The sequence below is a fragment of the Ictalurus punctatus genome, chromosome 12, assembly GCF_001660625.3.
Source record: "Ictalurus punctatus breed USDA103 chromosome 12, Coco_2.0, whole genome shotgun sequence".
NCBI lineage: Eukaryota > Metazoa > Chordata > Actinopteri > Siluriformes > Ictaluridae > Ictalurus > Ictalurus punctatus.
Window position 1 is genome coordinate 23,368,679 of NC_030427.2, and position 27,220 is coordinate 23,395,898.

Below are 27,220 nucleotides of genomic sequence, written 5' to 3' on the forward strand. Positions count from 1 at the left end.
CCTATTTTAGTCATGCATGAGCTTGTATTTTCACCAGCATTTAAATCCACCCCGCTGTGAGGCACAAAGTCAATGAGACCATCTGTCCTAGTGGGATTTTTTAATGTGTAAGTGAAGCGTAAACTCCATAGAAATGAGTGCAAAGTAACATTACTGTATTAAAATAACACATTAAACACATCTAACAAACTTTTACCATAACATTTAACTTAATAGACAGTAGTGTCTATGTTGTCAGTAGTTTTATCAGTTATATATGTATATTTCCCTTCTGAGTCGGGTTCCTCTCAAGGTTTCTTCCTCTTAAAACATCTTAGGGAGTTTTTCCTTGCCACCGTCACCACTCAGTGGCTTGCTCAGTTGGGATAAATTCGCACCTTTAATATCTGTATACCATGTTGATATTTCTGTAAAGCTGCTTTGAGACAATGTCTATTGTAAAAAGCGCTATACAAATAAAATTGAATTGAATTGAATTGAATATATTGCCTCTCATGGCTTTATGTTTAGGCTCGCTCTCAAAAGACAATCTCAGAGTGATCAAAAGATCCAATAATTGGTCAAATAACCTACAGTTATATATAAAAAAAATGTGAAATTGTTTTTGCTGTTGGAGCTGGTGTGAAGCACATTATCTAGATAAAGCTCTCGTGGGGTTTTCAGTCTCTTGTGATTTGTAGTGATTGTATAAAAAAGTGATTGAGTTGTGGTAGGGATTGCATAGATCAGCTTTTAACCAAGTAAACAACAATTAATTGCTTTTGCAATTATTTAATTAATGCATGGTGCCCCAAAGCAATCAGGTCCACTGAGAATTTGGTGTTTTCATGTTTTAGCAATAAAAAGACATGTGGGAAGATGATTTAAATAAGGGGGTGCTGCCAAATCAATGTAAATGTGTGACATTATTATTATTATTATTATTATTATTATTATTATTATTATTATTATTATTATTTTGGTTATTTTGTTTTTGGCAACATGGGGACTTATGGAAACTGCCGCTAGGGGGTTCCCTTACATATTTTTAAGCAGTCCGTACAGGATTTCGCTTTTTTTTTTTGTGATTGTTGCCAAGAGGAAATGTTCTGTCAAGAGGTTGAATGTTCTGCAGTAACACACACACACGTTACTTTATTCTGTAAATGTATGACATTTCTTCCACCCATCTATCTTCTATACCGCTTATCCTTCCTTCAGGGTCATGGGGAAACCTGGAGCCTGGGAACATTGGGCGGGGTACACCCTGGACAGGGTGCCAATCCATCGCAGGCCACAATTACATGCACAGTCACACACCCATTCATACACTACGGACACTTTGGACACGCCAATCAGCCTACCATGCATGTCTTTGGACTGGGGGAGGAAACCGGAGTACCCGGAGGAAACCCCACAGCACGGGGAGAACATGCAAACGCCACCGTGCGCCCTATGACATTTCTTTTTACATTATATACAAATACATGTTATAAACCTATTACAGTTACTGCTCTCATAAAAACACAATTACTTTTGTTTCTAAATATAGCATTAAACAACATATTTGATCAAATGAATGTTTTAGTCAGTGTTATTGAGCTTCCTTTCTGTTCCGCGCTGTTTGATTGACGTGTATGCATGGACTCGCGCTCATTCAGTGAAGATTAACAGAGTCTCACTTGCTGTCAGGACGTGCCTTCATGTAAAATGGAAATACTGGCATGAATTTCTAATATTTACAGATAAAGATATGTCATTTCATTTCCGTGCTGAAGAAAAGATGTCTGGAACACATTAATCAGCACACACATCTGTCGCAGCATCTGACACGATAAGCCACATTAATACACTTACGAGTTTGTTTGAAGCGTTGAATTTGGACGACCTGGATTGTGCACTTTTCCCTGCAGCAGCTCACTCTGTGAACTGTTTTTCAGATTTATTCATAGAAATGCGTTTTTCACCATTGTGAAGTGACGTCATTGACGAGGGTTATCTACAGTGATATCACAGACCCGACTAATTGATAATGAAATTTGTTGTCGATTATTTTAATTATCGATTATTATAAATTTTATTTATAAGTTGTTGCAGCCGTACTTCAATCTTATGCCTTGTTTTTGCATGTGCATCATGATCACAAAAACAGAGCCTTTAGTGTGCCATGAGTCAAACAAAATGAAAGCAAATGATGATGGTCTTAAATATTGAACCTGTTCACATCACTCATTCCTTTCACATATGCAGCTCTTTCCAAAATATCCTGTTGAGATCAGATTTGTTTTATGTCCATCTGGTACTATACAGATTTATTTGCTGCCTTTGTCTGAAGAATCAATGTGTACCACAGTCTTTGACAGTGCATTATTGCAATCAGTCATTCTTCAGCATTCTAGTTTCAGCTTGCCAGCTTCTGCTCAATGACTTTTCAGTTACGTCAGTGCTTTTCCATGGAGGAAAGTAACAGGTTAGAAGCCTATTTGAGAAATACCCAGGAGGTTGGAACAACTTTCATAGAGGCTTTCTCTGCAATATAAGATGGAAATCTAAAAGAAAAGTCGGATGGTCTCAAGTTCTCTACACCTTCCAACATAGTTCATCGACCTCTGGAATGCAATATGGAAGTCTAGAGTCTAAATAATCAATGAACCTCTCAGATATCTACTCTTTCTGTGGTTGGAGATTGTGCACCTGGGAATGGCAAATGATCTCTCTTAAGTAGCAGAGATTACACTGAAGAGGGTATTAAACCTCACTCAGTTCTCTTCTATAGCTTCAGATTACTTTTTAAATCATTAATACACTAAGATTGGTAGTATTAAAGGAGCTGAGACTTCCTTTAAGGCCACACTTTATTTATGGTGTAATATACAGTGTGGTATGTATATAGTGTAAGTGTTTGGGCAGTATCATGATGTATAGTGGCTTAGAGGTTAGCACGTTTGGCTCACAACTCTGGGGTTAGGATTTGAATCCCGCCTCCGCTCTGTGTGCACGGAGCTTGCAGATTCTCACCGTGCTTTGGGGGTTTACTCCAGGTACTCCGGTTTCCTCCCACAGTCCAGAGACATGCATAGTAGGCTGATTGGCATTTCCAGATTGTCCATAGAGTGTGTGAATGTGTGTGTGATTGTGCGCTGTGATGGGTTTTCACCCCATCCAGGGTGATCCTCGGTATGTCCCGAGTTCCCTGGGATACAGACCCCCCTACCCTGTGTAGGATAAGCAGTATGGATGGATGGTTGGAGTGCTCAGTTGTTTTTTTTCTGGCTACTGCATGTTGGTCCATATAAAAAATAAATTAAAGGTGTACAGTATAACAAAACACAGTTATAGAGACAGCAAAAAGCATTAAATGGCATTTTAATATGGAATCTGCTGCTGTATGCTAAAACGAGAAACAATAAAAGGTGTGGAAAAGAAGCTATCAGGTTTCATTTTTGGCACTCCCATCAGAATATTTGCCGTTATTAAATATTGTAAGACAGATTTTTGGACTTTTGTGGAACCAAGTGCAACAGCACCACCAGTCATGAGAAAAATACACAATGAAGAAATGAGACTAAGGCTGATTTCTTTCTGAGAGATGATAAGTTTAGTGTTTTTTGGTACTGTTCAATTTTTCTGTTCACAATGTTTGATATTGAGAGGAAACGTTGGATAAAATCATTGAAAATCATTTTTAAAAAATGAAATCACTAAACATGGGCGCACGGTGGCTTAGTGGTAGCACATTTGCCTCACAGCTCCACACGTTCGCCTCACACCTCCAGGGTCGGGGGTTCGATTCCCACCATGACCATGTGTGAGGAGTTTGCATGTTCTCCCCGTTCTGCGGGGGTTTCCTCCAGGTACTCCGGTTTCCTCCCCCAGTCCAAAGACATGCATGGTAGGCTGATTGGTATGTCTAAAGTGTCCGTAGTGTATGAATGGATGTGTGACACACATCCATTCATACATGTGTTTGTGTGCCCTGCGATGGATTGGCACCCTGTCCAGGGTGTACCCTGCCTTGTGCCCGATGTTCCCTGGAATAGGCTCCAGGTTTCCCCGTGAACCTGAAAAGGATTAAGCAGTATAGAAGATGGATGGATGGATGGATGGAAATCACTAAAGCAGCTGTCTATCTGCCTTTAGGTGTACAATGGATATAAAAATCTACACACCCTGTTAACATGACAGGGTCTTTGTGATGTAAAAAAAAAAATTAAACCAAGATAAATCATGCCAGAACTTTTTCATATAAAAGAACATGTGAAAAACAATCAGAAACATTTTAGGGTGCACACCCTTTTACAACTGGGAATGTACAGAATGTGTTCAGAATGAACCAATCACGTTCAGTGTCATGTTCAAAAATAATTATCATACAGCTGTCATCAATGAAATTATTCTGACTAACCCCAAATAAAGACCAGCTGTTTCTGCAGCACTTTCTTCACATATTCTTGGTTTCATCCGACTGGTGAAGCCATGGTCCACAGAAAGCTTACAAAGCATGCATGGTATCCCACTAATTGAAAGATATCAATCAGGAGAGGGGTATAAAAATAATATCCAAAACATTAGCATGTACCATGGAACACTGTGAAGGCCATTATCAACAAATAGAGTAAATCGAGCACCACAGTGACATCACCTAGAACAGGACGTCCCTCCAACATTTATAACAAGACAAAAACTTACCAGGGAGGCTGTCAAGAGACACATGGCAACATTAAAGGAGCTGCAGGAATATCTGACAAGTACTGATTACTCTGTACATGTGACAACAATCTCTCATATTCTTCACATGTCTGGGCTATGGGGTAGGGTGGCTGGATGGAAGGCCTTTCTGACAAAAAAAAATAAATGAAAGCGCTAACTCAAGATATGCCCTGCTGATAGACACTTACCCAAAAAGACTGAGTGGTGCAATAAAATGAGAAAGTGCTTCAACAAGGTATTAGTTTAGGGGTGTGCACAGTTACGCAACTGGGTTGTTGTTTTTTTTCCTTTTTTCCTTAAAAATGTTTATGATTGTTTGTCACTTTTTATAAGTTGTAATGTCATATTGAGGGTGGAAAAAGTTCTGACATTATTTATCTTGGTTTCCTTTTTTTTTGTATCTATGGGTTATATCTATATCCATTAATTTATCTTGGTATCTATGTGCATAGAAGTTTACCCCGCATCATAATCATCATGTAATCACTGAGAACTTTTGATATAATACATTACTCAACTCTTATAGTTTCATTGTTGAGCTATGGATAGATATTAGATTTTAGCCCTTCCATCTAATATCACTGGACAGTTACAGTTAACTGTTTTGCACATTGATAATGAAACAGCTTGACAGCTGACAAGAGATCACAGCAAAGGTTGGATATGCCTAACTCAATGTTTACTTTCATTCATGAATGTTAATGGTTCAATAAGTTGTAAATAATAAATATGCAATGGATGTAATGGATTATATCATTTTCTCACCATTAATGCAACGGAACCAGCAGCATGAATTCCCTCTAATCGAGATGAAATTCTCACAAATGAAAACTGACACTCTATACCTGGATTTCTGGAGTACCAAGACATACACTGTCTCATGATCTAAATACTTCCAGACTACCAGCACTGCATATATATACATAAACTGGCACAATGATTAAAAGCAGAGATGAGCTAGAATATATATTTTTATTTAGTCTATGACAGCAGGCTGTTTCGTTGATTCTAATACGGCTTGTCATATTAATATCTCTGTAATCGTGCCAGAGCACACATTGTTTGGGTTATTCTCACCTCTCCACCCCCATCTCATCTGTTGTCCATGCACGGTGATTACATTTCCGACTCTTGCCTTGATAATGCGTTTATACCCATACAAACTCTATCTAATCCATGCATTGAATTATCCAGCTAAAGCTGCCAAATGCACACACACACCTGCACTAACACAAGCAAACGACACACACGACACACAGAGTCCCCTTTGAAAAGACTGACAGGCCCTGTCACATAGAAGCATTCCGCCACATCCTTCATACGAGACCTTGACAAAAGGTATCTATTTGCAATCAATATGCAATAAAAACTCATTAAAACATTATACCTTCTGCTGTGAAAAATAATTCTGGAAGACAAATTTGTGATAAGTCATGACGGATATCATTCGGGTTCAGCCATGCAGAAAAAAAAGTTATTTAAGCCTGGAAATTGGAAATACACTAGAGAGATGGTGGCATGGGGGAGTAAGGGAGGGAAAAAGGATGAACGTGAAGGTGTTCCTGTCATACCTACTGAGTAATGTCGCTTGCTTAGAGTATCAGCCACTGCACTCACGTTCAATCTACAAATGTTTTAATTTCTCTTTTAGTTCTGCTTAAATGACTGTAGCAGCAGGATGCATCAGGCAAATTAAGTCGAAGGAGTGATAGGGACTTGGAATAAGTAAACTAGACATGGAGGAATTATCAGTGCAATTAAGCCATATGCTGATGCTACATGTGAGGCAATACAAACAAATATGCAGGGATGATTACATTAGCCATCGTTGTTTGAACATCAGTTAAAATGCATGTTATATTTTTTATTGCTTACTGCATAAAGTAATTGAGTTAGAAATGATGTGAAGCAATACTAAGCATTATTAATATCATTTGTATGTATATTTTTCGACATCCCTTAAACTAATGTATCTAATATACCAAACATTCTCTGCATCATACACACAGGGGTGGTAATACTTGAGCAATTGTACTTTGTTACTATAGTTAAGTATAAGTGTGGAAGAATTGTGCTTTGTATTGAAGTATAATGAACAGGTGTGCTTACACATAATTTCTTTAAAAAGACATCTAATTAAATTCAAGTTTCATAAATTTGCTAGCTAGTTTTCAATGCTAATGCCCCCTTAGCATTTTCCAGTTGGGTTAGTAATCATTAACTAACCAGCAAGACAAATTCTTGATTTATCTGAGTTTAAAGAATATAATATATATATATATATATATATATATATATATATATATATATATATATATATATATATATATATATATATATATATATATTTTTTTTTTTTTTCATGTCAGGAGGACATTTTATCAGTTCGAAATATTTACATTTACTCATGAATACTTCAGTATGTTTAAATGTAGATACTTTTTAACTTTCACTCCATACTTTTAATTTAGTACGTTTTCGAGGCAGTACCGATACTTTTCTTAAATATAGCTTCTCTGTATAGTTTTCGACCTCTCTATATACATTGTAACAACTCTGTAATGTTACTTCATCATTTTGTATTCTAGACAGTTATAAAATTACTTTCCCCTTTTACTCCCCCTGTTTTTAGTTACATCCCTTTTTCACTATACTGTACTTATATTCCTTTGCTTATAAAAAGTTAGAAGCCCTGTGCATATAGATTTTTTTTTTTTACATAGTGCTTAGTGCCTTCAAGAATAATGGAAATTATTGGGGACGCTGGCAAGAGTAGGATTTTCAAAGAAAACACAGGAGAACCAAGTATTGATCTATTCTTTAACCGACTTATATCTTAGAGGAGCTTAATTCCTTTAACAGGAACAGAAGACTTTGAAGATGAGGATAGAAAGACTCATTAGAACAGTGGATCGTCAAGCCCAGTGGATTGATTTGTGTGGTCTGATGAGAGAGATCAATATGGCCAACAAGGATGATCAGGTGTGTGATCTTAGGAGGAGTGAACCTTGCATGTAATTAGACACATTAGTGAGTCTTTATTTTTTATTAATGGTATTTATTTTGTTCCTCCATGATTCTGCTATGTTTACTGTATACTTACAGAGTATTAGGTAGTGTTAGTGTATAATATTTCACCAGTTATCAAAAAACAGATCAGTTTGTTTAACTTTTGAAGATCACATTGATGTATATATGCATCTCAATATCCAGTTTGCTCACCATATGCTATAGTTGTGATACCATATGCTTCAGTCAAATGGTGGCATCTTCATGCATCTAACCTACAGCGTTAATTATTGAAAACGCTTTGTTGTAAACTTAATTTGTACAATCATCCATACATTGTGGGTGTCATTTTGGGCATTTTACGTTTTACATGTTTTCACCATGTCCATGTGGGTTGTCCTGTAGATGCACTGTGATAAATTGCCCCTCCATGTGAATGTGTGTGCATGTATGTGTATAGTACTCTGATGGACTGGAGTCCCACCATGCACCCAGTGTTCCTGAGATAGGCTTTGACTCCACAGTGACCATGAACAGGATAAAGTACTTACTTATGATGAAAGAATGAATGAATGAATCTATATATTATACTAATAAGAATTCACCTACATTCCTTATGTTTAGCCATTTCCCCCATAATGGCATGTCTGTCTTCTCCTATTATGGCTTTTGGTAATAATCGTAAATCTCTATGGTTTAGGAAGTCTTTGACCCCTTACTACTAAAACTATGCTTTTTCAGCTAAAGCAGCATTCAGACCTGGCAGAAAAGTCAATTCACTGAAGAAAAAAAAAAAGACACAGGTTGTGAAAGATGCATATTTGCATTTGGTAGCATGTACATTCAATTTGTACTGACTTTTTCTTGGTGAGCTTTGGCCTGTGAATTTGGAAGCATCTTAAAATACAAGAAGACAGGATTGTCGTCTCTTTGGTCTGTTAAAAGACCTATTTTTATTCGTGTCACTGAAAAAGTAGTAAAGACCGATTTTTATACTATACTAATGCTCAGATCGAAAAAATTATCTTTTAGTAAATAAAGTCTGTTAACATGTGCAACATAATATGAACACTGACTGCATCCATCCATCCATCCATCTTCTATACCGCTTAATCCTTTTCAGGGTCACGGGACATGGACTGCAATCACTGTTACTTTAGTAACAAGTGTATAAAATATGTATACAATAGGGTAGTAGTGGAAAATCGAAACAATCTGTAGACTACAGTTAGATATCTGTTTAATCAATGCCATTTATTGTTTTGGCTTTGTTTTAAAATTCTGTTTTGTTTTGTTTTGTTTTTAAACTTTGTTTATGCTAGAATTGTCTTGATAGCAATGTTGCTGCATTCAGAGTCATGCCTCAACTCTCCATTACAACTGCTGTCCAGTTAAAAAAAAAATTCCTATAGCAGTTCAACCCTCAATTAGATTTACTGTGCCATTGTGTCCAGTGTCAGAACAAGTTATCAATGGATCGATGTCTTTCCCACTTACAAGGCAGCTATAGGTTGCTAAGCAGAGTTAGGCTTTCTGATGTGCAATATTCTTCATCATGCCTTTTGATTTCCTGTGTGGATAAGATGGCGAGGGAGATTGATGAATCGAGGAAATTGGTTGGCAGGTGATTTCTTTTGCCACTCCATTCATCTGTGGCAGCAATGCTTATTGAAGCTGCCAGTCAAGTGACAGGGCTTTGTTCTGTTGTAAAAAGGAATACTTCAGCAAGAAAATGGCGCTGGATTAGTTGTCGTCAATAATAATAACTATGGCTCTGGTCCAGCGCTTGCTTGACCAAGTAACTAGCACTTTTGTTATTTTCAGAATTAAGCAATTGATTGATATGTGAATACTTCAGATATGTCATGCTATCTGAAATATTTTATCCATCCTTTTGGCCACAACATCATCTTTAATCTTAGTTGATCCATTCTGAATCATGAGAAAACAGGTGAATAAGTTGAGTGTTAGAAAATGATGGCCTACATCTACAATAGAAGAGACCACAATATACTCTATTGTTCTGATGGGCTTAGAAGAGAGTTTGATAACCATTCAGCATTTTGTGATATCAATGATACCAACTCATGCCTACCTTGGCACCTTGGGTCAACATTTCAACCTTTGCCATGTTTGTTATACATGAAAGCCTAGTCATGGTCTGTAGATCTGATTGGGAATTGTCACTGAGCCCAGATCTGGATCACTGGACATGGTATCCTATAATCCTTTTCACTAAAATAAAAACAGTTCTGGGCTGGATTTACTAACTCCTGATGTTACTGACTCCACAGTTCCAGACCAGCAGATTTAATGGAACTATAAAGACAAGACAAGAAGGTTTGTTTAAAAGTAGGCACCATCTCAGTGGACATGATGCAGGCTGACCAAGGTAAAAGTCTTTTATTTTAAAAAGGATGAATTGGTCTAGGGTTTTCTATTCCAAATAAGATAGATCAGAAAACTCAAATGGTTTTCAGAATCATTTTTTTTCTGTAAATGGGAAATACAATAAGTTTACAAAGACAGATATTTCACATTTCACAAATTATTATCTTTGGAGTGACAATGAAAATGAGGTAGTGTTTGCTGTTTTTGTTTCAAATTAAGTCATTAAAAATCTACTAGAGAACTAGGAACTCTGGCACTAACCATCCACAAAGGTTTTTGAGAATACAATACTTGTGGTTTGATGAAGAATAGAGTGTTAAGTTATATTTACACTATGACTGTCATGGCACTTTCTTTGGTGGTGAGTTGAGATCGGTGGTCTTTGAACACAATGTAATCAATGGCCTCTGATGTATGGGCTTGTGACCAAAGACAAAGAATGACTCGTGTGACAGTTACAGTACAAATTCCATAGTGGTGATGGTTAAATGTAAAGGAAACATACTAATGGACAGCAAAAATATTCTTATGACCTCAATCTCCTAAGAATGTTCCTGTTTATGCAACCCCATTTTCTACATAATCGCTGTGAAAGATGACGTAAGTCGAATGTAATTATTTTATTTAATCTGTGGTCTACCATTAGAGGTTCTATATCATATAATCAGACATGAAGAACATGTTATCACATTTTTTTTTTATTTTTTTATTTTTTTTTTAATAGAATTCAGCCCAGATTTTATTGGGATCATGACGTATAGTGTGACAATTAATAATCTTAAAAGCCTGCTGAAATCACACAGTGTTAAACCGGCTCTACATATGACTATTAAGGAGGATGAATTCAGTTGTGTTATCAGCCTCATAAGTAAAATGTCTACATTGTACAGACACCAGAGTTGCACTTGGATATGCCCTATTCTTGCTGTGCACTGACACAGAAGCAAAGTGTCTTCTCCCATCCCTGTTGTGTTCCTGCTGCTTTGTCTGTTAAGGAGGTTAAGCACCTCGGGGTAATGTGTCGATGTAGTGGCATAGTGCTGTCTGTTGTAAGAAAGATGCCCTATGCAAGGTGAATGGATTGGCGCGGTGTTGCTGCAGCATGGGCTGATGAATACAGTACCATGTAATAAAATAGTAAAAGCTCAGCTCAGCACTTCCTAGGTCTCAATGTTATCTTGTATGCAGTATAGTACAAAAGCAAGAAGGATGCTTTTCTTTTTCTGCTGCTCATTTCTGTTTGATTTTGTTGAACATGACAAAAAATGAAAAGACTTAGACTTTTATACTGAGGTTGCTCTTCACACTCAAATGGATGGCCAGATCAGCCAGCCATAATTAAGAAAAAGCTTACTGTTTAATTCAGTGATCCTCCAGGGCTGATCTCAGTAGAAGTTTGGTAAATGTTGCCAAATTAGCATGTGCGAATTGTTATTATTAGTTGTTTTTTTTTCTTTAAAGTGGAGGTCATGTTGTACATTTGTTGTACAGGGCTTTTCAAATTTAATAGGTCAATACAAGCTATATTTGACTCTGCTTTCCTTCACACTGCACAGTTTCAACAGGGTCTCAGTTAATTAGAAGTGATGTTTTTTTTTTCTTCACCATGCACAATTATCAATTAATCCAGTGTCAGAAAAAATAAAATTATATATATATATATATATATATATATATATATATATATATATATATATATATATATATATATATATATATATATACACACACACACACACACAAGCACATGCTACAACAGAACATCAGCACCATCACTATAAAGAGGAACATCATTCCTACAGCCTGGTGAGACTCCACAGGGATCAAAACCACCATTTTAGAAGAGATAATGATGAAATGAAGAGGCTTTTTCCTTTTCTTGTAACCCTGTTGCTGCACAATTGCTTTAATTCTGCTTCCCACTGTGTGCCCAAGAATTTCTTATGCATGGCCCATCCTCCTTACTTTACATTCCCCATCCATACTCTCATTTAGTTCTTTTCCTACCATCTTCTTTAAATTACATGCTACTTCAAGGTACTATTGTTTTTTTTTTTTTTTTTTTTTTTTTTTGTTGTTGTTGTTTTTTTATCTTTATGCCACATTCCTATCACATCTGACGATCTTCCTGATTTTGGGAGCCCTGATTAGTAATTTAAAAAATGAATTGTAGTTCTAGATACTGTTTTGTGTAATAATTAACATTAACATTAACAACAGAAGTCAGCCATTTTGGCATTGTATTGTCAGATAATGCATTCGCAACTTGATCAGTTATGACTGAGACAGTGAGCGTTGTGACTGAGTATGTGGGTGCTTCTTTGCTTTTCATCATCAAGGCTGTTATGAGTGTGATGTGTCAGAGTGTAATTATTAAAGGTAAGATTGTGAAGGTGAAAGGACGAAACTTCAGAAGAGCGATCGGAAAGAAGAAAGCAAATGAGTCTCGGCAGGCTTGATTTCACAGGCCTATTTTCATTATTCAATTTCTGTGATTCTCATGAATTACAGAGCCACTCAATCCAACCGAATCTCACTCAAATCCACAAAGATTCCAAGGAACATGAGAGGTTTCACTGCATTCTCTATGAATAAAAATTAATTAGAAAAAGCATCAAAAATGCTATGACTGTCACGTCTCAAGACGTAACGAAGATAGGATGGATGCAATTGCAGTTTGACAGTCACAGGCAGGTAAATCCAAATCGTAATCCACAAACGTAATCCAGAAACATGCAACGGTCAGGTAAGCAGTAAACAGACATAAACTGGGCAAGGCAGGAATCAATGTCGTGGTCATGGAAAACAGGGTCGAGAAATAAAACAAGAAACATAAACTATGACTATGAACTGGGAGCTAAAAAACCAGCGTGAACTAAACAGTCTAATCTAACATGGAACATAACATAACATTATAACTTTGATGATGATTATGACTATCTATGGTATCGAATCGAGTCTAAACTAAACTTATCTAATCTACTATAATATTCCGCCCCGTGTGTTGGGAGGTGCGCGGTATATATACACACATGATCAGCGTCAGTTGCTGACGGCTGACACCAATCTAGACACACATGAAATAACAACCAATGACAGAACAGGGAGGGGACATAACAGAAACATAACAAAAAGCACGTGTCCAATGTACACAATGTCACGATTGTCAACAAACGAAAAGCAGGTGCTCGAGCACCTTGCTAGTGCATGCGCGCCCACATGCTCTCCAGCCCGCTGCTTAAAGGGGAAACCATGACAATGACAGCTAACACTGCCTCGTAAGATAAGCTTAACCCCTTGTAACCTTTCAGCTGAGTTGGCTTGTGTGGCTTCTTATGAATTTGCTCATCCAATATATGGAATAATATTTTAATGTTAATAATAATTTAATTTACAGCTTAGGTCCAACATAACATGCAAACAGCAGAAGCTGTAGATTACACATCCATAATCCTCTGTGGATAGATAAGCATACATAATGCATGATTAGGTAAAAGTGCATTGAACTGCGTACAAATTAAATGCATTTCAATTTGTAAAGCCCTGCTTAAGACCTCTCATTAATCTTGAAAACATTAATAGTGTTTAAAATAAATTGGAACACAATTGTTTATACTGTAAAGCCTTTACCTTGTGTAGAGAGTCACAGATTTTGTTCTAATGTGGATTAGTGTGTAATTGTGCTGCATTGCATTTTTTCCCCCTTTTGAATAAGTCTCAGCATACAGACAGGTAACAAAAAAGGTGACTGTTATGTTTTGCTGGCATGGTTTGAGTCAACCTGTATCCTTAGGAGAACTGCAAATCAAAAGGTTATCCTGACTGATCACCTACATCCTGTAATGAAACATTTCTATCGTGATGGGAGCATTCTCTTCCAGGATAACCTTGCTCCCATCCAAGGGACCATAAATGATCTGATTAATATGTATGTCTTAGGAGATCATCAAAACACCATTTAAAGGAATACTTTTGGAAGAATGATTCACATCTCTACAGTGCAGAACAGTTCCAGAGACACAACATCAGTGTTTGGTCCAAGTCCAACAAATGTGGATGAATCCTAAGGAGCATAAAAAGGAAATACAATAAACCGTCTGAGATTCAAAATACCAGAATGTCCAATATAAAATAACATATGGCTCAAATTGAAGTCAATAAAGTTTCCAAGACTTTGCAAAGAGGAACTGGAATATAGTGTTTTATGGTGTCTCTGGAGGAGAATTGGATCAGAATCAGGTGAGCTAGGTACCTCAGCAATGGGTTAGTAATCAGCTGATGGGGAGATCTGGTGGTATGGAGTGAGACTGTCATGTGGGCATGTGACAGTAAAATCTATGCCATTGCACACTGAAGTCTTTGTTGCAGTTAATATTAGAGCAAAACCTTACTAAGAGACTTGGTGTTCATTTTTCATTTTATTTGCCTTGTACTTCAAGTTGCAGTATTGTGGACCATCTTAATGGTGTTAAGACGCCAGAGGAGAGGATATTTTGAAGAGACTATATAAACTAACTAGAATTTCCATGTGGTTTATGGGATCTTCTTTGACTTTCCCAGTCAAGTTACTCTTTAAACCACAGCCTGAACCAAGAAGGATGACTTCCATCTTCTGGGACACAAACTTGTCCCTGATTGCAATAAATTAACAAAGAAACAGTAAACATGTCAACTTTATCAAACAATTTATTTGGATAGTCCAATTTGAACACTAAAGACCATCAATAGACTGTCATGTTTAACTGTCTTTGAACAACGTATCATTAAATATATATCAGTAGAGCCCACATGAACTGAAATTGAACTGGATGATCATCAAAAGATAGAAACATGACTATCCAAATAGAGTTAACGCAAAATAGATATGTTGAGTCTATACCTGGGGTTAATGTATCAGAGCCAATAAAACCTATGAGTCTGTGCACTAGACAAGAGTGGTAAAGTTAAGTGTCAGTACAAATCATTTAGTACTTATTTATACCATAAACAGATCACTAATAGTTAAGCATTTATTGGAAATTGTTGTATCCTTAAAATAATGTAAGTTGCTTATCTGGACCTTATCTGGACCATCCAAATAAAGTGACAGGGAAAGGGTACAAATTAATAGCCTATCTATAGAATCTCAACTAAACTGTTGATATATTGTTTAAAATGAATTGCTAATCTGGCTAATGAAAGTCACCTTAGTTTAGCAACCATGTACTGTATTTCATAAAGTTTTTGACATGGACTCAAAGCTGACATTCTGAGCTAATGTAATACTTGTTTTTGAACAAACTCATTGCTTAATCCTGTACCCAATGCAAGCTTCTCAGTCTCCTGTCTCTCTTCTCTGCTTTAGTTAATATCTACTGGGTTCCAGAAAAGTGTAGGCAAGCTTAAAGGGAATATGTCTTTGTGGTGTACAGCACACTAGTGTTTAAGGAAATGAGTGAACAGTTGGTGTGCCAGCCTCATAAATCAAAGTGCAAATGAGTAATTGGGCCATGGATTGAAACCTGAGTGACCGTCACCGCAGGTATACTGCTACAGTGGGTTCCTGGCAATAGCTATACATCACAAACACACACTTGCCTACTCTCCTGGGAACATTCAGATTTTCTTTGCCCTCACCAGAGTAACCTTTCCTGCATTTCTTCTCATTTTAAGATGGATTTTGAAATTGAAAAACAACTTCATAAAACTAGCCAGTCAACAACAACTTGATCAATAAAGGAAAAAATAATATCATCCGTTACACCTAGTGGCACTATTATATACTGGAACGAGGGGTGTTATTTTATTTTATTTTATTTTATTTTGACAATGTTATATGAGATCCAGTTAGGCCACAGACTATCAATTGTCATAGTCCAAAGAGAGGGGCTCCCCAGGTCTAACCAAGGATACATCTGTTGCAAACATTACTGTGGTCTCTTGAGTGAGATTTCACAGACTAGAAAAAGGGAGATACCCCTCCTAATGAAATCTTTAAATTACTAAGATGAAGACTGTATACAGTATGTAGGTGACAGTATATATTCCTCCTGTGACCGATATTTGCTTTAATGTTGCATAATGATACACAACTGTACATGGTTTAGCCAAAAATACTGAAATAGTTCTTCACCAAGACGAAAAGCACTATGCATGCTGAGCTTTTCCTGAGTCATTTAGTGATGTGATAAATACCAGCGTCATACAACCAACTTCCCTCGTATCACAGTAGGGATGGACTCCCATGCCATTTAATGGTCAAAGTGATGACACCCACCACCCAGTAAGGTGTAACTACTAAGGGTAAACTATGGATCTGGCAATGCATCCTATACACAGCACAAACAACACTGGTTTTGGTAGGTGGACAAAATTATGCACAGAAGTGGCCACCACAAACTGCCTAAAGCTTAGTATGTTGAGCGCAATACCTATTGAACTCCACTTCCCATTTCTCCACCCCTTTTTGCTGTGAATACCCAGTTGTTGTTTTTTTTTTTTTTTTGCACAAACCTCGCCGAAGGGCATATTTTGGAGAAAAAGATGTGGATATTATATGTTGCTGCATGCACATTTTTTATAGTTTGTGTTTAGACTCATACTTCATTTTCATATATAACACTCAAGGATTTTTCAGCTGGTCCTCAGACACTGGCTGCAAGACCACATGGTTATTTGCAGGCTTGGGGAGTAACGGAATACATGTAACGGCGTCACGTAATCAGGATACAAAAAAATGGTAAATGCAATTCATTACAGTTATGTCAAAAACAAAGTAATCAGATTACAGGAACATTTAGTAAAAATGGGATTACTATCAGGATTACACTTTTTGTTTTCATTTAAAACCAAAGAAATTAATCGTGTCATAACACAATATAGACAGCTGCTTGATTATAGTTCTGGTTCTCTCTTGCCAGTCGTGGCTCACATGAGCAAACTCCTGGTGCATGCACAAATAAATTTTGTGCAAAGTTAATTTGGTAGAAATGAACACAAATTGTTCTCTGAAATGCTTTTGTTAGGGTGTAAATATGTCCTCTTTTTCATACTTTAAAAAAAAGTCCGGCCGGGATTTCCAAATTTGACAAAATGTCTGAGATTCGTTTTTAGTTTCAGTATGATATGCTTATGGTCTAATATGGCAACATGTGTGCGCATGTTTGCATTGCTTTAACCCCTCTCTGTAATTCCTGCCTTCCACCAATTGGTCGATTATAAAAGATTTGCAGCAAATATTGGCCAAATACCTGACTCTAAACCATTAGCCTTCTCTCAGCGAAAGTGCAATGGTGAAGCGTTGTTGGGTATAGCATCAAACAGTTGCTTGACAATAGCAGCAAATGACAGCTGTCCTGAGACAAAACCTTGCTCATGGCCATATAAGGTCATTTTTAATTTCATGTTATCACAGTGCTTCATATTACATGGCCATTCAAATGTGTAAATGATGGCAGAATGTACATGATATTTTATTTTATTCCATGGACATTCAAAAGAATGTAGGAAAAAATGTCAAACGTGGGGAGAGTGAAACCAATTTTATTTATATACAGTATATTTATGTGATGCTAATAGTGTGTCTTTTTCAGTGTATCAAAGTCTGCATTCATAGTTACACTATTAAGCCCCTCCTCAACCCCCCACCCCACTTTTCTCTTGACTTTATCAACATATGTGACACTGAAGTAATCCAAAAGTAATCAGATTGCATTACTTTCATATTGTGATACTTGGATTACGTTACTGATTACATTTTTATGAAGTAATTTGTAACTGTAACAGAATACATTTTGTATTCTGTAACCCTCCCAACCCTGGTTATTTGTGACTACTGAACCACAGCTGGCAATCCAACCCAAGTATAAAGAAAAAAACATACTTGTGTGTAGGCAATACCAACTCCAAACAAACTGGGAATCCAGGGGGAATCCATCTAAATTAAGAGGCTCAGCAAAAAACACTGCATTGTATGCCTTGGGAAAACCAGTAAAGCATGCTAGCAACATGGTCTAAGAAAAATACACAATATAGAAAAAAAATGCACCCACAGAAATAGAAAGGAATGAGAGAATGTTATCCCCAATTTTGAATGGCAGGTCACCTGTAGCTCGGTGACCATGGACACCAGCTGCTAAACAGATAGCTCCATATGATGCGCATGTAGTGTGACATGCCCAGGCATGCATGCATATGAATATAAGGAAGTGTACAGGTGCTATTTCACCCCTCTTGTTGTTCATAGGGGTGAAATAGCACCTGCAATACTGTGTAGTCAGGATGTAACCGAATTTGAATAAAACCCCAATCCCCAAAAAATTGGGTCGCTGTGTAAAATATAAATTAATGTAAATAAAAACAGAATGCAATGATTTACATACAAATCTCATAAACCCATTTTTTAAATTCACAATAGAATATAGAAAACATATCAAATGTTTAAATGTTAGAGAATATGCCTCTCTAAGATACTCTTTATTATACCCAATCATGTTACTGACCTGTTGGCAATTAACCCAATTAGTTGCAAAATGTTCCTCCAGCTGTTTCTTTTTAGTAACACTTACTTTTCCAGCCTTTTGTTGCCCTGTCTCAACTTTTTTGAGATGTGTTGTGGCCATCAATTTTAAAATGACCTTTTTTTCCTTTTCTTAAAATGGTACATTTACTTAGTTTAAACAATTGATATGTTTTATATGGGGGCGCACGGTGGTTTAGTGGTTAGCATGTTTGCCTCACACCTCCAGGGTCGGGGGTTCGATTCCTACCAATTCCCACGATTCTCACCATGTGCGGAGTTTGCATGTTCTCTCCGTGCTGCGGGGGTTTCCTCCGGGTGCTCCGTTTTCCTCCCCCAGTCCAAAGACATGCATGGTAGGGTGATTGGCGTGACCAAAGAGGCCGTAGTGTATGAATGGGTGTGTGAATGTGTATGTAATTGTGCCCTGGTGTACCCCGCTTTGTGCCCGATGCTCCCTGGGGTAGGCGCCAGGTTTCCCTGTGACCTTGAAAAGGATAAGCAGTATAGAAGATGGATGGATGGATGTTTTCTATGTTCTATTGTGAATAACATATGGGTTTATGACATTTGCAAATCATTGCATTCTGTTTTTATTTATATTTATTTACATTTTACACAGCGTCCCAACTTTTTTGGAATTGGGGTTGTACATTATTCATAATGAACAGGTAATATGTTCTAAACGGATACAAATGCAGATATGAATAGGAGCCACAGGGCATATGGTATTGTGGCAGGTACACCAGGGAGAAAAGGAAAAGAAATAAAATGCATTCTATACATTACACCCCTGCTGTGTTGACATGTAAAAAAGCAGTGTAACTCAATGATGGATCAGTGCAAACAGCGGTAGTGATCCACCATTCATAGTTATCTTACTTTTTTTTTCCAACTGCAAATGCCTAGGCTGGACTCAGACCATGACTGATTGATTCTAGTGTCCTAAACAGCAGTTGAGCTCATTTGGCTTTATCTACCAAGACACCATGGAGGGAAAAATAAGTACTGATTTTCTTCACTTTCCGTCCAAAGATTAACAATGGAATGAGATGATTACTTTTTGTTAAATAGTTAGCATTATTATTTGCTGCACTGCAGAAGAACACCAAACATGTCTTGTGCTGGGTTTGATTCTTAAAAGTGGCACTTGGTAAAAGCCAACAATATATTGATGAACTGAATGTGGACCTCTGTTCTCCTAACAAAAGTGCACTCCAAACAGAGTTGTATGTAATCTGCTATTTCCTGTTGCCTGCTGGCAGAATAAGTGTTTATTCCTGATGAGTCATTTAGGAAATAAAAGGCAATGAAAGGAAACATACTGACTCCTTTCTTCTTTCTTTGATTAGGCTTCCCATAGGGAAGAGGATGTGACCAAAAAAAGCAAGTCATTATTGGTTCTAATTGAAAAGCTTGTCTGTGTCAACAATGCAAAATAAAAGTTTGCATTTTAGGTTAAACAAAGCTACATTGAACTTTTTCTTCTTTTTTATTTGCACTTTCATTTTATTTCTCTCACCTCGAAATGCCCTAGTACTCTTTCTTTTGCAAAGAATAACTCTCATGCTACTTCTCTCTCATCTGGAGTAACCATTGTCTCTTGAGGGAGACAGCTTGAGCACACCTGTCATGCCTTTGCCCTGAACTTCAGAAAACTCCACATGAATAATAAATGTGGCTTTTCTATTCTGCTTTCTCTTTTTTAATATTATTTATTTATTTATTTATTGAGGATAGAAAGGAGAGGGACTTTACAACTCTCTACTTCAAAAGTCAGGTCTTCTATAAAAACACCACTTCACCACTTGATGTTTATATAGTACATTTTATTCATTTGCCTTTATGCATTTTCTCTACACTAGTAGTCAAGCAAGTAGAGAAACTGAAGTAAACTCTAGTGCAGAGTATAATTATCAAAATTAACTAAAGGAAAAAGACCAGACCAATTTTCAAGTGCCCAGTTTTGGTGAACCTGTGACCTGTTCATGGCTGGCTGACAGGAGTGAACCTGCTGATGTAACCCATCCACCTGAAGGTTTGGCATTTGGTATGTTCTGAAGTGCTTTTCTGCTCATCACAGTTGTAAAGAGTGGTTAGTTGAGATACCATGGGCTTCCTTTGCTCAACAAGGCATTTATTCCCAACAGAATTGTGGCCACATTCTGTGCAGCGTGTGTGTGTGTGTGTGTGTGTGTGTGTGTGTGTGTGTGTGTGTGTGTGTGTGTGTGTGTGTGTGTGTGTGTGAAAATCCCAGAAGATAATCTGTTTCTAAAATAATCAAACTATCCTGTCTGGCACAAAGAGCCATGCCATGGCCAAAATCACTTAGATAACCCCCATTATTGGCTGTCACATAATAATGGATCCCATACTGTAACTAACACCGATGATGACTAGTTACTAGTTAGTTTACTTTAAAGTATAAATACTAATATATGGAAAATGTAAATGAATAAATATAACATTTTAACATATCTACCAATAGCCATTGTTAATATAAGGAGGAAGGATGAAGCCAGATTGCATCTTCACAAGATTATCTTTTAAACTAAGTTTTACAGTAGGTGAGTTAAAATAAAAGGTCATACGTGACTGGAAGGTTGTAACTTCATGTTTTCCAAAGAGCAAGGCTTTTAACTTCAACCACTCAGCTCTGTTGCACCATATACTCAATTCTAAGTCGCTTTGCAAAGCAGATGCCAAATTACTAAATGTACATTGGTGTTTATGAATATTTTGGCTGTTTAGCTATGACCAAGCCAAAGCACAGACAGATTTTAAATCATTTGCAATTAAGCAAGTAGAAAAATATCCTCTCCACCCCACTAAGATGGCATAAAGCCAAAGACTATGTTGCAGCCAAGTCTGTGTGTTTCTGCCAGGAACAAAATGTTAACGTACCCGAGTGTGTAAGACAACCAAGTTTACACAACTCATGTAAACTGCTTATAGAGGTAGCAATCATATTTTCATTAACCTGTTCTAATAATTGATGGCCAGGGAAAGTGTATGGCAGGGGTTTTCATACTTCTTTTGGCCAGTGACAACATAAAAAATAAATTCAGTTCATTAATCCAACAGAATTTTCACTTCTATGCTCTATGGCAGTTCGAATGTTCATGAAGTTTGGATTTTAAGTGATAGCAGAGTATGTGCTGCAGTAGGCTACAACGTGAAATATCACAGACGTGCTGTTTATACTATGGGATTGTTATATTTTGTAGTGTTTCTCGCTAGAAACCACAACCGTGTCGAGCAAATATTCACTTGGGCACGCATCACTCAGACTGCTCTGCTTACTGCCAGTGTTTGAGATAAAATAGCACTTTGATTAACATGATAGCGTGTTAGAAGCATGATGTAAAATAAGCTTAAGAGGAGCTCTAAATTGATTTCCAAGAAAGTCTCTTCCCATCACACTATCTCAATGTCTCCTTCCCCTTTTAGGCATGTTGCATGTGGCATTTCTGCTGTTTGTATCTTCTGCACAAATTAAAAAAGCATTAATTATGCTTAAAAATACCAACAGGTGGATGTAAATGTAAAAGTTGTTAGATAGTTTTGATTGTTAGCAGACTCAGGGAGCTCACAGAGTTGAATTTAATCATGTCTGTCTAAAGGAAAATGTGTGATCGCTGTTTGATGGCAACAAACCATGGGTTGGCTATATAAAAGCTGCAAAGTGTCTGAAAATATCTGGAGAAGAATCAAGAATATTCTTCTATGTTGTAGATTAAACTGAAAGAAAAAAAAAAACTAAAAGAAAACTAAAAAAGTAAAGTTTTTCCCTTGGGTTACTGAGGTTAAGGTTAGAGAGAGGTTATGTCTGATTTATACTGCACACTCATTTATACAGGCTACAACTATGAAAATCTTGAATCTTGCCAGTATAACCTCATTGGGTTTACACTATTATTGTTTGTAGCATAGGAAAGCGGAGTGATGAAACCAACCATAATCTATAATGGTAGCTGGAAGTTTGACTTGCAAGGCTATAACATTAGTATTGATCTTCATTAGTAAAGGCATGCCACTGATCTGAATTAATTTTATGCACATGCCAAAGGGAAAGACACAGTGAGTTCCTGCCCTGTACTGGCTCTACAATAGAGACAATAATCTATCTGAAAATATCTGGAAGATAATGTTGAGCATGAAAATGATTTCTTTTCCATACTGAGATTTAAGATTCCTTTACACAGGAGAATTGTTAATACTATAATGCATTGCACATACCAGCTGTGCTGAACTACTGTAACAGATTACACCATTTAACATATTTAAATACTGCACATGTATTAGCATGTGATACAATGTGTTATGGAATCAAACATTATGGAAGCCATCGTGACAAACACTGGTAACTGTAATGTGATGTCTTTATCACTGGACATAAACCAACATGACTCATTACAGTATAGGGCATCTGCCATGTCATGTTTATGACATTATTATGTCTTATGAGTGGAGGTTCAAGTAAAGTGTAGCAAAGCCTGAAGACTTGCGTTCAATTTCCTTGATATTTTTGTATGATATTGTAAAAGTACATGTGCCATATTGTTCTATTCAACATTAACATTAACATTCAACATTTGTCCTTGTCTTAACATTTTATAATGTTTTCTTTCCCATCTTAAACAAAATAATACTTTGGAACCCTGCACTGTTTAAAGAGTAGCTTATTGCTTACATTTTTGTGTACATGCATCATTACTTTTTATGAAGATGATGATTTGGGGCTTTAATATTCACAGCATGACCCTTCCTCCCTCTGGCTACCTTTAACCTGCAAAGGAATTAATAATTTCTCAGTTAGCCGGAAGTGTCAAATGGTCTCCATAGGGGGTAGGCGACATATTTGTAGTGCTGCAATTTCAATCAGAGCCACCGTTGTTTTCTGACGAATGATGAGCCATGCCACATGTGCTCCAGCCTGCATCTAATTGGATAAGATTCAGTGCACACTGTATTTCCCAGGATTAATTAACACGAATGATTTCAGTCTGCTTTTTTTTATGGGACCGGAAAGAGAAGTGAGGAATAAGTAGGTGTTGAAAATGGATAGGATCTATGAAACAAGTTGTGCTAGAGTCAAAGTTTTTTGTCCCCAGCACAAAAAATAAGTAGTAAGTAAGTAAGTAAATCAATAAATAAATAAATAAATAACAATGAATTATAGAATGATGGCGCATGTGTTGTTTGCTCTGTGTGTGGCCTCAGACATGGATGTGCTTATTTTCATCCCAGCCGCTTCATACTCACCAACTGAGTTTCCCTGTATTCTTTCAGTACCTCCAACAAGAAGTCTAGGTACGGAATCATAGGCCTTCTCCAAGTCCATAAAATGGATGTACACTAGACTAGCATACTCCCATGACCCCTCAAAAAGCTGGGCAAGAAGGAATAAAGAGCCAATCCACTGGTCCAGATCCTAGCCGATGCCCATATTGTTCCTCCTGTAACCTATGATTATAGAAGTCTCATTTCAAGAACTATGCAAGAGAGTTCCTGGATGGCTTATGAATGTAATTCTCATGTAATTGGAAAAAAAAACCCTCTGGTCTTCTTTTTTTAAAAATAGGATCCTCTATCCCAGTTTGTTGTCCACAGGCTTGCCCCAAATATCAATGTTGAAGAGGCATATTACCTACACAACCCCAGCTTTGGCTAGTACCTTAAACATCTCCAGAATTATATCATCCATCACTTTAGCCTTGCCACTATGAAGGTTTCTAGCTACCAAAATAACCCTGTCCACAGAGTATTCCAAAACACCAGAGATACCTGGTACTGTGCCCAGAAGGGACGTCATGTCTTCTGGGTTAAATGGTTCCTCAAAGTGCTTCTTCCATCACTCAACAACATCACTTGCAGCGGTCATTGGTTGCTCAGTAGAGTTTTTGCATCTCCCCTTCTTGAAGCACCAAATAGTTTTCCAGAATCTTTGTGTCATGTGACAGTCTTTTTCTGTGTCCTCTCCAAATTCCATTGCTTCTGGAACTACTTTTGCTGCAGACCTTCTGGCTCTCCTGTACAACTCACCTCAGCAAGAGCCCTCCATTAACAATACCTTACCTTACCACTGACGTCCATCAGGCTGTTTTCGGGTTACTGCCACGACAGGCACTCATTCAGGCTCAGTGTCCCTAAGATCACAATGTACAAGGGAGAAGTCCTTTTGGAGGTGGGAGTTGTCTCTTACTGAAATCTCTTCCAGACACACCGATGCAACCCTGAAGGTTCTCCTGGATGTACTGGAATATCTCTGTTCTTCTTTTTTTCAAGTAAACAAAACATGGCTTCAAGTCTGACTTGAGACCTCATAGTGACAACCCTCTAGTCCACCAGGAACAACGTCAACAGTGAGGCCCTCAGCCAGGGACTTGTGAGTATCCAAACCTCTATTTCCTGTGGGAACTCAAGTTGAAAACTACCACCCCAATTGGTAGTTTTAATACCAGAGCCATACTGTGTATGGGTGTAAGACCCACATTTTTGTGCCATTTTGTGCTTAATCTGCCTGGTTTACATGCGGGGCCTGGTTATCAGGTGCTTGCCTGGAGACACTACCCCCCCAGGCATGTCTCTAGTGGTGGGTTCCGATAACCCTAATCTGGGCAGAGTACTCTTAGTCTTTATTATACATTTCAGGGGAGTCTTTAGGATTCCTCAGATCTGTTCACCAAGGGTGGTCCTATTGGGAACATTAAGCTCCGTGGGCCCTGAGCCCTATTCACCACGGCAAGGTCTTGCTCCACTAAGAGGATTTGTGGGATTTCTTTAATTCAATAATACAGTATAAGAGAAAAACATATTGATTATGGACAAATATTTGAAACAAAAATGTCATGATACACAGTGACTTCAGCTCTAAAAAAAAAAAAAAAGTAAGTGGAATAGCCTTAGTAGTTGACGTTAGCCTCATATTCCATAATATTTCATGGAATTGCCATGGTATATGAATCCGGATATGTTTTCCCATTAAATCTTGACTGGTTAAAAATAATAATAAGGCAATGTTTATATGTAAGTTCTTGGTTTAATACAGTTTAGGACAGTGGGTACTCCAGGACTAGGGTTGGGATCCTATGGTTTAGATAAAGAGTTAGCGATCAACTTTAATTTGTTTCAACATTTCTTCTGTGATCATTTATCTTTGGCAAAGTTTAATTTAAAATCAGTTACTTCATAAAAGCATAGTTGGCTCTTTGGGAGATAAGTCATACCAGTTCAAGGCAAAAATGGGAAAATATGCATAGGATCAAATAGATGTCTCTAACAAGTAAGCCTATAAAAAAATGTATGAAATTGGGATACTTATAACAAGGTGCTTAGTGAAGCTTGAGCCATCTTGACTTGAAGAAAACATGATGCTGATAAAGATTCCAAAACACCCTTAATGACTAATCAAGGCCTTTTGAAAAAAAAAAAAAAAAAAAGGGTATCATCTGATAATCACTGTCATTTTGGAAGCACATTTTAAAAGCTAGAGAGAGAAAACAACCTCTCTTGGTTCTGAATGTGGGTGCAAATGACTGGTTCATTAAAGGGAAGATTGCAAGGTGGGATTTAAGAGTTTCAAATTTGATTACGTGTTAAATAGTCTGTGATAAAAATATGGACCAATACACCTTTACAAACATTGCTGCTATCAGTGACAGAACTTAAAAATGAGCAGTACATATTAAATACCTATGAACTTTAAACTGAAACCCTAATGGAAACCGTAGGCATGCAAGGTTATTTTAAGGTATTCATTCTGAAGCACTTTTTTTTAGATTCTGTATTTAAGTGTCTGCTATTTTTAAGGCAAGACACCTTCTGTAATAATTAGTAGAGTCCTCCTGACATTCTGGTAACTAACATTAAGCTGAGAAAAAATTCTGGTGCCTGTGGTGCTCCAGCCTCAGAAATGAATGAATGAATGAATGAATGAATGAATGAATGAATGAATGAATGAATGAATTAATAACAAATATAAGTACAACAAGGAGTCTTTACTTGAATGCTAATCAATTCAGAAAGCTTCCCCTCTTGCATTAGTGTTCAAATTTAAGCCTAAATTAGGGCCTGCTTTGACTATGCGTGCATACGCAGGATGGCTGCCAGTATCCTGCGGTCATTTACTGTAAAGCGTCACTTATGCATGTCCTGGTAAATTTACTGTACACCTTCCATGTGTATAATAACAACATAAACGGTGAGATGGCAAGCAATTCTGCAGCACTGACACGTGCACTCTACGTTTTTTTTTTAAATGTGAAATTAGCCAATGAGTCCGAAAATGAGAATCATCAAACATTCAGGCTGACTTGTGAAAGTACTGATGTTGCTTCTCATTGTTGATTTCTCTTGTAGAAATGAGAAAATACTCTGTTTTCATGATGAGACTCATGTAATGACCTAACATACCATCTACGTTGGTGATATCTGGTGCTGTTTAATCTGGCTTCACAAGATAAACAATAAATCCAAGATAAGGAATCTATAAAGTTAATAATAAATCAAACATATTCATGTTTGTGATAAAAGGAGTAGGAATTATCACTGTAGTGGTAGACATGATGATACAATGAGCAGAGTGGAACAAGTACAAAAAACAGATGTACTGTGTCATGCGTTTTAGAATGT

General features: G+C 37.2%; 1 protein-coding gene across 10 annotated transcripts in view; it reads left to right on the forward strand.

Annotated features, from left to right (window-relative positions):
- Nucleotides 1-27,220, forward strand: part of adgrb2 (adhesion G protein-coupled receptor B2) — a 442,839-nt gene that overhangs the window by 31,682 nt on the left and 383,937 nt on the right. Inside the window, exon 2 of one of the 10 annotated variants that reach the window (XM_047158787.2) lies at nt 9,993-10,090. The exons of the other annotated variants lie outside the window; for them this stretch is intronic. The gene's annotated coding sequence lies outside the window, so the exon portion shown is untranslated. The remainder of the gene's footprint in view (nt 1-9,992; nt 10,091-27,220) is intronic. 10 annotated transcript variants of the gene reach the window in all.